The sequence below is a fragment of the Oncorhynchus masou genome, chromosome 24 (genome assembly GCF_036934945.1).
Source record: "Oncorhynchus masou masou isolate Uvic2021 chromosome 24, UVic_Omas_1.1, whole genome shotgun sequence".
Taxonomy (NCBI): domain Eukaryota; kingdom Metazoa; phylum Chordata; class Actinopteri; order Salmoniformes; family Salmonidae; genus Oncorhynchus; species Oncorhynchus masou.
This window is the reverse complement of record NC_088235.1, coordinates 55,341,799-55,356,882: the sequence shown is the minus strand read 5'-3', so window position 1 is coordinate 55,356,882 and position 15,084 is coordinate 55,341,799. Positions and strand designations below refer to the sequence as shown.

At 41.4% G+C, this 15,084-nt stretch overlaps 1 protein-coding gene across 1 annotated transcript in view; it reads right to left on the bottom strand.

The window, feature by feature from the left end:
- Nucleotides 1-15,084, bottom strand: part of LOC135512334 (sodium/potassium/calcium exchanger 3-like) — a 154,415-nt gene that overhangs the window by 87,601 nt on the left and 51,730 nt on the right. The gene's annotated exons all lie outside the window — the stretch shown is intronic.

Sequence of the window (15,084 nt, the reverse complement as noted above, 5' to 3'; positions counted from 1 at the left end):
TGTGAGGCTAGAATGGAGCTAGCAAGGCACACAGTTCATGGAATGTGTCACATAGGACACATAGCTCAGAGCTCACACAGAGCTCAGCCCAATTCTAATTATCAGATACCAGAACTCAGAAATTCAAATTCCAACCAAACCTAGCTTGGCATGTCAGAATAAAATGAGACACTGTAGTTATGAAATCATTAGGAGCGTTCCTACGACAACACAGTCAGCAGTGGAATGCTCAAGAGGCCCTGGGGTGATCATTTCGGCAGCTCATTCATCTGGGTCACCATGTCCTCAAGCCACCTCCTCCAATTCAATGCAGCTCCCAAGATGCAACAGGGCACGACATTACGATTTGGCAATGCCTGATAATAATAGCCCTTACCATATTGATCAAAACTGGAAATAAAAACAATCACAGCTTTGCTCGCCTGTCTACTGTAAATGTTGAGGAGCAGGCGGATAGGATGAAGACACATGGACACTGAGCAGGAAGGGTCCATGTTGTGTGACTGTAATCATAGATAATGAATACAGATCCTAGAAATAAATATAATGGAATATGTCTGTCCTTGTGTGTTTGTAAGACTGCAGAGCATTTCCTCTTTGTAGGACAATATTCTATTTTATGATCTGAAGTGTTTATTTCAACCTTGGTTATATCAGAAAAGCCCACTGTGTCTCTCCCCTTCCCACTTTTTTTTTCTCTCTCTCTCTCTCTCTCTCTCTCTCTCTGGCCACTCTACCATAAAGGCCTGATTGGTGGAGTGCTCCAGAGATGGTTGTCCTTCTGGAAGGTTTTCCCATCTACACAGAGGAACTCTGGAGCTCTGTCAGAGTGACCATCGTGTTCTTGGTCACCTCCCTGAACAAAACCCCTCTCCCCCGATTGCTGAGTGTGGTCGGGTGCCCAGCTCTAGGAGGAGTCTTGGTGGTTCCAAACTTCTTCCGTTTAATGATGGAGGCCACTGTGATCTTGGGGACCTTCAATGCTGCAGAAATGTTTTGGTACTCTTCCCCAGATCTGTGCCTCTACACAATCCTGTCTCAGCACTCTACGGACAATTCCTTCAACCCCATGGCTTGGTTTTTGCTCTGACATGCACTGTCAACTGTGGGACCTTAAATAGACAAGTGTGTGCCTTTCCAAATCATGTACAATCAATTGAATTTAACACAGGTGGACTCCAATCAAGTTGTAGAAACATCTCAAGTATGATAAATGGAGTCTCATAGAAAAGGGTCTGAAAACGGGGTCTGAAAAAGTAGATAAGGTATTTCTGCTTTTTATTTTTATAAACGTGAAAAAATTTATAAAAACCTGTCTTCACTTTGACATTGTCTGTAGATTGGTGAGGAAAATGTTTAATTTAATCCATTTTAGAATTAGGCTGTAACGTAACAACATGTGGAACAAGTCAAGGGGTCTGAATACTTTTTGAATGCACCTTACACGTACACATACGTATGCACGCAGAATGAATTTCTGTCGTGGAGTAGAGGCAGTAGAAGCCTGTTCAATGAGCCCCTACCTGAATGCACCAGGAGCTGGAGTTGTCTACCGAGATGTGTATAGCACTGGTGTCCCCAGGGCATATTACAGCCCACCAGCAGTCATGAGTCATGACTGCAGTAAAATCCCACGTGACCATTTAGGTAATCTCCTTTAATGCACTCTGGACACACGTTAGTAGTATCCAACTTGTTAACGATCATCAGGTCCTAATGGCTTGGTACTCAGGACTCTATTGTCCCTCTAACCACTCTGACATCAAGGCAAATGCAATCGAAAATCACATCAAACACCTACCAGCAAAACGGTAGGCCTATCGTACTTTTAAAACACCTCACTATGATGATAATTTGAATAAAGAAGTTTAACTCCAGGGTTGAAACTGAGTGTAAAACATGGTTGTTGTGGATGTTGTTTCAAAGCCTGACAACAAAATGGACAGCGCTTTCCAAGGTGATGATTAATTCAAAACACCCATACGCATATTAAATGTTATGCGTATAGGCTTAGGAGCACAAGACCGAACACACAAAAACTGAAAAAATCCCGTCTGGATTGCACTGGCAATTAGCTGTTGGCTTTTTTTGGGGAATATTCAGAGATAGAAACTTTCCATGTGACTTAAAGGGAATATATGGGAATTAATGGAAATATATGCAAATTAATATTAATACCATTTAAATGTAGATGTTTTTTGCATTGGATATATTCACCATATCATATGGAGACAGAAACATAAACCTTTTACCTTATCATAAGTAGACATAATTGCAAATTATTAAATTCTTCCTATATATATATATACACCCAAATTATTTAGCTACTTGAACTTTAATTAAATGAGTTGACTCTTCACATGGGATGATTTCACTGAACAACAGTCCATCGCATCTCCCAAAAAGTTTTCAACATGATAGTCAAGAAACTAAAGCTTTGGTTGTCTTCCTCTCAGGCTTCCATGTCTTCTCCCTGGATCTCCTCAATGTTCACCTCTTGAACATCAGACTCTGAGGCCTCATCTTTACTGTCACTTGCCAACCCTGTTGAGGATTGTAAACCCTGCTGGCTCGTTCCACTGGATGTCAAAGGGATGGCCACCAATTTTTAAACCGTTGTATTGGTCAGCCTGTTGAATGCTTTGGTGTGTGTACCCAAAGAAAGGCCAGTTGCGCTCTGAGGCGGCTGATGTTGGTGGGATTTGGAGGATGATGGAGGCAACAGGGGAAAGAGCCTGTAATTCACAAAGTCCCTTCCACCAGGTGGTTGATGAGATATGTTAGCACGACGGCCATATTGCATCTCCATTCCAAAGCCCTTGTTTGGATGTGTACCTTGCCAGACTGCCAATAGCATTGCCCTCATCCAGGCCAAGGTGGTGAGACACGGTAGTGATGAAACCATAGGCCTTGTTGATCTATGCACCAGACAGGATGTCCTTGCCAGCATACTTGGGGTCCAACATGTACGCTGCGGCATGTATGGGCTTCAGGCAGAAGTCTTCACACTTTTGATGTATTTGAATAAAACTGCAGTTTCCTCTGCTTGGGCAACAGTGTAAAACATGGATATTTTCTCTTACATCTGCAAGTAGAGTCTGAACATCAGACAGGATGGCATTGTCTCTCTCAATCCGTGCAATGGCCACTGCTATAGGTTTCAGGAGTTTCAGGCTACTTACCACTCTCTCCCAAAATACATAATCTAGGAGGATCCTCTTGATGGGGCTGACCATATTCAGCAGACTGAGATATGGCCATTCTTGGAGAGATTCCTTCCCTTCCAGGAGACTGTCAAACATGATGACACCCCAATGGGTGTTGCTGGGCATTTCAATGTGGTGCTCTTATTCTTCTCACTTTGCTTGGTGAGGTAGATTGTTGTTGTAACTTGATGACCCTTAAACATCCTAACCATTTCCTTGGCTCCCTTGTAGAGTGTATCCATTCTTTCAGTGCCAAGATGTCCTTAAATGAGCAGATTCAATGCAAGAGCAGCACAGCCAATGGGTGTGATGTGAATGACTCCACTTTAGACCAAGCAGCCTTCATGTTCACAGCATTGTCTGTCACCAGTGCAAATAACTTCTGTGGTCCAATGTCATTGATGACTGCCTTCAGCTCATCTGCAATGTAGAGACCGGTGAGTCTGTTACCCCTCTTGTCTGTGCTTTTGTTGAGGGGTGGATATGATGTAGTTAATTATTCCTTGCCCACGAACATTCGAACACCCATCAGAGATGATTGCAATACAGTCTGCTTTCTCTATGATTTGCCTGACCTTCTTTAACCTGTTGATGCTCTGGGGGCGCTATTTCATTTTTGGATGAAAAGGCCCGTTTTAAACAAGATATTTTGTCACAAAAAGATGCTCGACTATGCATGTAATTGATAGCTTTCGAAAGAAAACACTTGCACTCCCATTACCAAGATATTTTTGGATGTGTGTTGCCAGACTGACTGCCAATAGCATTGCCCTCATCCAGGCCAAGATGAGACGGCATCCAGGAAATGAGCAGGATTTTTGAGGCTCTGTTTTCCATTGTCTCCTTATATGGCTGTGAATGCGAGAGGAATGAGCCTGCCACTTTCTGTCGTTTCCCCAAGGTGTCTGCAGCATTGTGAACGTATTTGTAGGCAGATCATTGGAAGATTGACCATAAGAGACCACATTTACCAGGTGTCCGCCCGGTGTCCTGCGCAATCCGCGCAAAAGACAGCTGCCAGTATTTTTCCATGGGATACAGAGAGGAAAGCAAGCTTCCACGAACTGCATATAAATGAAGAGATATGTGAAAAAACACCTTGAGGATTGATTCCAAACAACGATTGCCATGTTTGGAGATATTATGTAGTTAATCCGGAAAAAGTTTTACGTTGTAGGTGACTGAATTTTCGGTTCGTTTCTGGTAGCCAGACGCAATGTAATGTGGTGCTCTTTTCTCCTCACACAGACGCTTTCAGGAAAAACTGCGCATTTGGTATGTAACTGAGAGTCTCCTCATTGAAAACATCAGAAGCTCTTCAAAGGTAAATGATTTTATTTATTTGGTTATCTGGTTTTTGTGAAAATGTTGAGTGCAAATGCTACTCAAAATGCTATGCTAGCTTTGCATGCTCTTACACAAATTAGTCAATTTCTATGGTTCAAAAGCATATTTTGAAAATCTGAGATGACAGTGTTGTTAAGAAAACTGCTAAGCTTCTGAGAGCAGACGCATTATTTTCATTTTATTTGCGATTTTCAGAAATCGTTAAGGGGTGGATGCGTTATGCTAATGAGCCTGAGGCTTTAGTCACGATCCCGGATCCGGGATGGGGAGTTCCAAGAGGTTAACTCTGTTGAACTCTGTATCTGGCAAATGAGTAGATAAAGCATGTCTGGTTGGTGGGGTGTATGCTGGGCGAAGAACATTTATAAATCTCTCCCAATACACATTGCCTGTGTATGGGTCATTTCATCAGCATTTCTCTGACTACGTTCCTCCATTGAGTCCAAACATTTCTGATTCCAGGAGGACCATGAGCTGTTGCTATCGATAAGGTGTCTGATTCATTATTTTCACCTCGAATAGAAGTAGAGGGACTTTTGTCAGAGATGGCTTGTTGTAAGCACTGAGGGAACTTTATGCACTTGGCCAAATGATTCTGCATCTTTGTTGCATTCTTCCCATTTAATTTGGCACAGTATTTGCAAATGTACACAGCTTTTCCTTCTACGTCAGCTGCAGTGAAATGTCTCCACACATCACATAGTGCCTGTGGCATTTTCCTGTAAAGATGATTAAAAAAATAGTAAAAACAAATACAATTCCATGTACAGATAAATAGTTAAGCAGTTAGAATTAACAACTCCTTTGTAAGATAACTGCTTTAAAATGAAACATGTATGGGAACAGGTGAATTAACACTCCTCAGTTAGCAGGCTCAAGCAAGCTAAAGTCCACATGGTAGCAAAAACTAACTAGCAGAAATTGTTAACAAGTTAGAAATGATTTAAACAGACTTTGCTGTTGGCTACGATTTACTAATTAGCAAACAAATCATGTATGTCATATAAAATATATTCACCCCATGCAGTATTGTAATCATAACCAGAAAGCATGTAGTCCTTGGCTCAGACAGTGTAGTAGTGTGGTCTCAATAGCATCTCATTAGTACATGCTGTACATGTGATGGAAGAATGCACTGTGCATGCAGAGGGTTGCAATTCCATTGAATTGGGGATAGTTTAATCAAAATATGCCACAATACCTAGAATTGCCTTATGTGTATCCCACAAAAAAGGTTCACTGTTATAAGCTAACTTTTTTGATGAATTTAAGCAAAATTCCCAATATTGCCGGGCTTAACTTGACCCTAATTGTGCCGTAACACAATACATAGCATAACAGCATATTACGCATGGCAGGAACACATAAAATTTAACTGATTTAAGATGTCTTTGGTACATAATTGGTCTAGCCTATGCTCCACAATTAGTGTGGGCTGTATTATTATGCATACTGGGTGGACTGGTTACCTTATGCTACACTCCAAAATGTCTATCCATGAGTCTGGGAGAGAAGGTATAGCTCAAGGCGATGTTGTTGGTTCATGTTTATGAACCAACTGTCAATTACCATGACACCGGCAATCTTTTGCATGACAATAACCTGGCTGAAAAAATTCACAAGCCTAGATGTGACGTAATTGCCAATCCTGGGACCAGGGAGAGTAGTGATGACATCGCACACACACACACACACACACACACACACACACACACACACACACACACACACACACACACACACACACACACACACACACACACACACACACACACACACACACACACACACACACACACACACACACACACACACACACACACACACACACACATACTTACTTATAGGCCGCATCTTGGCAGAGAACAATAAAGCCTCACTCATCGTATCAGTTACATGGAAGGTCCACTTTTAAACTAGACAAAGATATTTGCTATCATTAGACATGTGCTTGATAGTGACCTTTTAGTGTCTATGGACAACATCCACCTACACAGCATGCAGAGGAGTTTACATAAGGCCCATTCACACCTTAGCCCAGGGCTATGAGAGATTTTAGCCTGGGGCTAAGCGAGTGTTCACATTCTAAAGTGGGCTAGCACCAAACTTAGCCAAGGGCTAGCTGGCCCTGCTCCTGACTTTTAGGGTCTAGCCCCGGAAACACGGTGCCAAAATAGCCTAGAATGCTCACTGTCCAATTACAAAAGCTGGATTTAGGACAGCATTAACACCACAGAGCCTGCTGCTTTTTCTCCAAATTGTAAAAGCAAGCAGAGCATAGTTGACTGATATAGAGGACAAGGTAACTGCTGTTTGACAGAAAAAAAGTATGAATTCCAAGTGCTGAGCTAGTAATGTAACTGACATTTTATCTTAGCTAATGTTTCATTCCCTTTTGACTGAAGTGAATGAACTCCTAGCAGCTAGCTAGTAGCTACCACAGCCACTTCAGCTCTACCTAGCCTCTAGCTATCTTTCAGGTAGCAGTATCTAACGGCTGTACTGTATATGGGAATTTTTGTAGCCTTTGTTTTGTCCCGTTTCAATAGAAGTAAATTTGATGATGTACCATTAGCTAGAGCTAGCCAAAAGACCAATATGCTGATGTTCTTTCAGCGCAATATGAGTTTTTATTGTTCAGTATAACAATGTAACATTATTGATTTGTCAGTTTCCCTAGCTAATTACTTACTTTTCACACTGACATGGTATTAGCAGGTTACAGGCTTCACTGTCATGGTGCACAGTCAGTACACACCACTATACTCATCATTTCTTATCAGGATCAGATAGTGACAGGTGTTCCTGCAGGGTCAGACAGCCAGAGAAAACCAGTCTACGGAGCTCAAGTGAATTTTGCAGTATATTATAACAATCAGTGAATGGATATAAAGTTCCATCTTGAGTTCATGGCTAGGCTACAGTCTGGGATCTGGGAATAATGGTCATTTCAATTATTGAACCATTGATTCTATTCATGGATAATATAATGTATAAATGTACACCAAGGTAATTCTTTGTCATGCCTCATCTGAGCAGGATCAGATAGTGACAGGGGTCTCATCAGGGTCTGGCAGCAAGGGAAGACCAGTCTGTGACAGCGCAGAGTGGGTTTTTGCCAACATAACACTTAATTTTCTCTGGGCAGCAAACACTGGACAAGCAAGAAGCTTCAAATATTGAAACTTTTTGAAGGCAATCTGACAACCTCTAAAGTTGATTTCCAAACTGATGACACAAAACACGTCAAACAAAACTGTGAGGAAGACCTGGGAGACGCTATTCATGATGATAAATGGATACAGATATTTTAGAATGCCCAGTCATGTTTATATCATCTCAGACATAGGGTACTGCAGTTTAAGACCATCCATAGAACGTTCTATTGTAAAGTGGCTGTCTATTGTAAAGTGGCTGTTCCACTGGATGTCAGAAGGTGAATTCACCAATTTGTAAGTCGCTCTGGATAAGAGCGTCTGCTAAATGACTTAAATGTAATGTAAATGTACTATATGCCAAGGACACTGAATATCATGCAATATCATGCACTCAGAAACTGTATTCTTCTGCTGCATAAGTCATGGTCTTGTGAAGGCATGCAGAATTCTGGCAAAGAGTATGTTATTTTATGTCAGCATGTCTACAGATTCTCCCATTTTTATTTGCTTGGAAAGGTTGATACTGGAGACTGCTAACAGAAGAAACTGTGTAACCTAGCAGTTATAGCGGCTAAGAAATCCATTTAATTAATTGGAAGGTTAGTGTTAGAAATGTCAAGTTATGTACAGTGCATTCGGAAAGTATTCAGACCCCTTGACTTTTTTTCACATTTTGTCAGGTTATTTTTCCCCCTCGTCAATCTGCACACAATACCTCATAATGACAAATCGAAAACAGGTTTTTAGACATTTTTGCAAATGTATAAAAAAACTGAAATACCTTATTTACCAAAGTATTGATACTTTGCTATGAGACTCGAAATTGAGCTCAAGTGCATCCTGTTTCCATTGATCATCCTTGAGATGTTTCTACATCTTGATTGGAGCCCACCGGTGGTAAATTCAATTGATTGTACATGATTTAGAAAGGCACACACCAGTCTATTTAAGGTCCCACAGTTGACGGTGCATGTCAGAGCAAAAATCAAGCCATAAGGTCGAACGGATTTGTCCGTAGAGTGCCGAGACAGGGCTGTGCGGAGGCACAGATCTGGGGAAGGGTACCAAAACATTTCTGCAGCATTGAAGGTCCCCAAGAACACAGTGGCCTCCATCATTCTTAACTGGAAAAAGTTTGAAACAACAGGACTCTTCCTAAAGCTAGCCGTCCGGCCAAACTGAGCAATCGGTGGAGAAGGGCCTTGGTCAGGGAAGTGAGTTCCTCCAGAGTTTCTTTGTGGAGATGGGAGAACTTTCCAGAAGGACAACCATCTCTGCAGCACTCCACCAATCAGGCCTTGATGGTAGAGTGGCCAGACACTAGGCACTCCTCAGTAAAAGGCACATGACAGCCCACTCTTAAGACCATGAGAAACAATATTCTCTGGTCTGATGAAACCAAGATTGAACTCTTTGGCCTGAATGCCAAGCGACACATCTGGAGGAAACCTGGCACCATCCCTAAGGTGAAGTATAGTGGTAGCAGCATCATGCTGTGTGGATGTTTTTCAGTGGCAGGGACTGGGAGACTAGTCAGGACCGAGGGAAAGATGAACCGCGCCAAGTACAGAGAGAACCTTGATGTAAACCTGCTCCAGAGTGCTCAGGACCTCAGACTGGGGCGAAGGTTCACCTTCCAACAGGACAACGACCCTAAGCACACAGCCAATACAACGCAGGAGTGGCTTGGGGACAAGTCTCTGAATGTTGTTGAGTGGCCCAGCTAGAACCCGGACTTGAACCCGATCAAACATCTCTGGAGAGACCTGGAAATAGGTGTGTACCGACGCTCTCTGTCCAACCTGACAGAGCATGAGAGGATCTGCAGAGAAGATTGGGAGAAACTCCCCAAATACACATGTGCCAAGCTTAAAGTATCATACGCACAAAGTCTTGAGGCTGTAATTGCTGGCAAAGGTGATTCAACAACGTACTGAGTAAAGGGTTTGAATACTAATATTTTTGTTTTTAATTTTTCATAAATGTGCAAAAATATCTAAAAAACCTGCTTTGTCATTATGGGATATTGTGTGCAGATTGATGAGGAGAAAAAAATATTTAATCCATTTTAGAATAAGGCTGTAACGTAAAGAAATGTGGAAAAAGTCAAGGGGTTTGAATACTTTCCGAATGCACTGTATCACTAGATTTGTTTTATTACAATATTAAGGGTATACTGTGCAACTTTCAAAGGTCTGGGTGGCTTATATGGAAAACTGTACGACAAAAGGAGTCAGTATTGAAAAAATGCCATCATCAGGGGATACACTATATATACAAAGATATGTGGACACCCCTTCAAATGTGTGTATTTGGCGATGTTACTGCCACACCTGTTGCTGTCAGGTGTATAAAATCGAGCACAAAGCCATGCAATCTCCATAGACAAACATTGGCAGTAGAACAGCCTTACTGAAGAGCTCAGTGACTTTGAACGTGGCACCGTCAGAGGATGCCACCTTTCCTACAAGTCAGTTCATCACATTTTCTGCCCAGCTAGAGCTGCCCTGGTCAACTGTAAGTGATGTTATTGTGAAGTGGAAACGTCTAGCAGCAACAACGGATCAGCCATGGAGTGGTAGGCCACAACAGGTTTTCCGAGTGCTGAAGCGAGTAACAGCCACACACAAGTCTAAGATAAACATGAGCAATGACGGACGTCTGGTGGAGTGGTGTAGAGTTCGCTGCCATTGGACTCTGGAGCAAGGAAAACGTGTTGTCAGGAGTGATGAATCACGCTTCACCATCTAGTAGTCCGAGGGACAAATCTGGGTTTGGGGTTCTTTTTTTATGAATCGATGCTAGGCCCCTCAGCAATGTTCCAACATCTAGTGGAAAGCCTTCCCAGAAGAGTAGAGGCTGTTAAATCAGCAAAGGGGGGACCAACTCCATATTAATGCCCATGATTTAGGAATGAGATATTTGATGAGCAGGTGTCCACATATGTACAGTATGCATATGCATAAGCTCTAATATGCTTATGGGTGTTTTGAATAAATGATCACCTTAGAAAGTGCTGTCCATTTCGGTGTGTTAGGCATTGAAACAACATCCACAACAACTATATTTTACACTGTTTCAACCTGCTGTTGAACGTTCTTGAAATTGGTCATCACAGTGATGTGAGTTTTAGAAGTATGATATGCCGAGTGTTTTGATGATAAGAGTTTGATGTGATTTTCGATTGCATTTGCATTGATGTCAGAGTGGTTAGAGAGACAATAGAGCCCTGAATAGACAATAGAGCCCAGGTGAATAGGCCCTGATGGTAGTTAGTAAATTGTGTACTACCAAAGCATATCCAGTGTACATAAAAGGAGATTACTGTGACTCAACGGTCATGTGGAATTTTACTGCGGTCATGACTCAGGAATGCCTGTGTGGTGGCAATATGGTCACTGCAACAGCCCTAGTATGAGAAAGAACGTTGTGTGGAGTAAGTGGAGTTACAAACAGACTGTACTAAACAAGTTAAATGCCTTACCTGTGATTAAATGTTTTCCACACACATAGTGACTGTACATTTTGACTACCTGGACACCGTGTCCACACATTTCCCACAACGAATAACCTGACGCCACAGGGCTCTTCTCGTAGACCCTATTTCCCTATGTGGGAGTATTTTTTAAATGTATTTTATTTCACCTTTATTTAACCAGGTAGGCTAGTTGAGAACAAGTTTTCATTTGCAACTGTGATCTGGCCAAGATAAAGCGAAGCAGTTTGACACATACAACAACACAGAGTTACACACGGAATAAACAAACATACAATCAAAAATACAGTAGAAAAATCTATATACAGCATGTGCAAATGAGGTAGGATAAGAGAGGTAAGGCAATAAATAGGCCATGGTGGCGAAGTAATTACAATATAGCAATTAAACACTGGAATGGTAGGATGTACAGAAGATGAATGCGCAAGTAGAGATACTGGGGTGCAAAGGAGCAAGATAAATAAATAAATATAGTATGGGGATGAGGTAGGTTGGATGGGCTAATTACAGACGAGCTATGTACAGGTGCAGTGATCTGTGAGCTGCTCTGATAGCTGGTGCTTAAAGCTAGTGAGGGAGGTATGTGTACGTGTTTGCATTGAGAAACATAGGTCGGGATTGTTTACCTGGCTACCTGGCTACACACCATTCAAAAGTTTGAGGTCCTTGTTTTTGAAAAGCAAATGTGTCCATTAAAATAACATCCAATTGATCAGAAATACATTGTAGACATTGTTAATGATGTAAATGACTATTGTAGCTGGAAACAGCTGATATTTAATGGAATATCTACATAGGCGTACAGAGGCCCATTATCACCAACCATCACGACTGTGTTCCAATGGCACGTCATGTTAGCTAATCCAAGTTTATAATTTTAAAAGGATAATTGATCATTAGAAAACCCTTTTGAAATTATGCTAGCACAGCTGAAAACTGTTCTTCTGATTAAAGAAGCAATAAAACTGGCCTCCTTTAGAGTTGGGTATCTGGAGCATCAGCACTTGGGGGTTCGATTACAGGCTCAAAATGGCCAAAAACAAAGAACTTTCTTCTGAAACTCGCCAGTCTATTCTCATTCTGAGAAATGAAGGCTATTCCATGTGAGAAATTGCCAAGAAACTGAAGATCTCGCACAACGCTGTGTACAACTCGATTCACAGAACAGGGCAAACTGGCTCTAACCACAATAGAAAGAATGGGAGGCCACGGTGCACAACTGAGCAAGAGGACAAGTACATTAGATTGTATAGTTTGAGAAACAGACGCCTCACAAGTCCTCAACTGGCAGCATCTTTAAATAGTACCCGCAAAACACCAATCTCAACGTCAACAGTGAAGAGGCAAGTCCTCTGTCCAATGTCTGTGTTCTTTTGCCCATCTTAAATGTTATTTTTTATTGACCAGTCTGAAACAAGGCTTTTTCTTTGCATCACTGCCTAGAAGGCCAGCATCTTGGATTCGCCTCTTTACTCTTTGTCACGTTAGTATGGAGAGATTCGGAAGATAGAAGCAGGGATGCGTAAAAGATTTTTTTATTCAGCCCAAATTAAGGCGTGCCGTTTAAGGGCATGGGGACGAAGACCATACAAACACGTACAAAAAACACAGGGTTGAAAACCAAACAAAAGAATGAGGAGTACCTAGAATAAATACACAGGAGTACAATGATTAACACACGGGATGAGACCTGTAATCATCTGCGCAATCCACAAGGGCACGAAAGCCCAAAACACACAGCACAGGTACTCACAGGCACCAACAGACATTGGAACAATAATCGACAAGACCATGAAAACCAAAGGGCACATATATACAAATACTAATCAGTGGGAATAGGGGACAGTTGTGCATGATGAAAGTTCCGGAGGGATCTGTGACATTGTTGACGTTGAGACTGTTTTTTTGAGGGTACTATTTAATGAGGACTTGTGAGGCGTCTGTTTCTCAAACTAGACAATCTAATGTTCCTGTCCTCTTGCTCAGTTGTGCACCGGAGCCTCCCACTCCTCTTTCTATTCTGGTTAGAGACAGTTTGCGCTGTTCTGTGAAGGGAGTAGTACACAGCGTTGTAAGAGATCTTCAGTTTCTTGGCAATTTCTCACATGAAATAGCCCTAATGTCTCAGAACAAGAATAAACTGACAAGTTTTTGTAATGGGTGCGTGTCGGCGTCAGGGAAGTCAGGAGCAGGAAAATGAACTTGGTATAAACGGAGTCGTTTAATAAGTGCCCAATAAACTAAAACAATATATATATATATATATATATATATATATATATATATATATATATATATATATATATATATATATATATATACAAAAAATAATATAAGTGGGTACAAAACCCGTCGCACACCAACACATGACTTACAATTGCACATAAATATACAATAAAACAATCTCCGACAAGGACATGAGGGGAAACAGAGGGTTAAATACACAACATGTGATTAATGGGATTGGAACCAGGTGTGAAAGAAGACAAGACAAAACCAATGGAAAATGAAAAATGGATCAGGAATGGCTAGAAGGTCGGTGACGTCGACCACCGAACACCGCCCGAACAAGGAGAGGGACCGACTTCGGCAGAAGTCATGACGGTTTGTGAAGAAAGTTCTTTGTTTCTGTCCATTTTAAGCCCATAATCGAAACTACAAATGCTGATGCTCCAGATACTCAACTAGTCTAAAGAAGGGCGATTCTATTGCTTCTTTAATCAGAAGAACAGTTTTCTGCTGTGCTAACATAATTGCAAAAGGGTTTTCTAATGATAAATTATCCTTTTAAAATTATGAACTTGGATTAGTTAACACAATGTGCCATTGGAACAATGTGACATTGGACTGATGGTTGCTGATAATCGGCCATTGTATGCCCACGTAGAGATTTTACTAAAAATCAGCCGTTTCCAGCTACAATAGTCATTTACAATATTAACAATGTCTAAACTGTATTTCTGATCAATTTTATGTTATTTTAATGGACAAAACATTTGCTTTTCTTCCAAAAACAAGGACATTTCCAAGTGACCCCAAACTTTTGAATGGTCGTGTATATTCAATAGCAGTTTTTTATCATGTTTTGTTATTTCTGTATAACAAAAAAATTTGACGACGACGTTGCCTCTTTTACAATGGAGGTCAATAGGAAAGAATGTTGGTTTTTCCCAAATTGTGGGCGTGGTTGAGGGGAATTCCTTATTATTATATGAATACTGACTGGGACTATACGAGCACGGCAGGAAGTAAAAGTAGGAAGTAAAAGCTGGAAGTCTACCCATCAACATGTGCTGTGATTCGTTGATTCAACTCAACTGACATAACAAAGACGTGTGAAGATGCAGCATTTCCCCCAGTACTTTTCAATTTGGTGTTGCGTTGCCACAGCACTTTCAAAGCAGCTTATTGGACAAGTTGACATAGTACCTCCAACAATTTCAGACCGTATGTCTTTGTTTTGTCTAGTGAAAACAACCCTGCCCCTGTGATTTCACTCAGGAACCCACACGCTCTCTGCGACAGGTGGATTCACCTGTCAGTCACAGTGGTTTCCTAACTACAGCCGGCTACAGAGAACTTTTTAAAAGCTTTGTGGCTGTGGTAACTAGCGACAACATCTCCTGCCTACATGAATGCCTTCCTCATGAGAGAGTGAACACACATTTTAATGGAAAACAAGGTAGCTATGTATTAATAGAGGCAGTTAATACAATCAGTTTAGTCATCCTCTAAAACGATCTAGAACAGTGGTTCCCAATCTTTTATCGTCCCGTACCCCTTCAAACATTCAACCTCCTGCTGCGTACCCCCTCTAACACCAGGGTCAGCGCACTCTCAAATTTTGTTTTTTTGCCATCATTGTAAGCCTGCCACA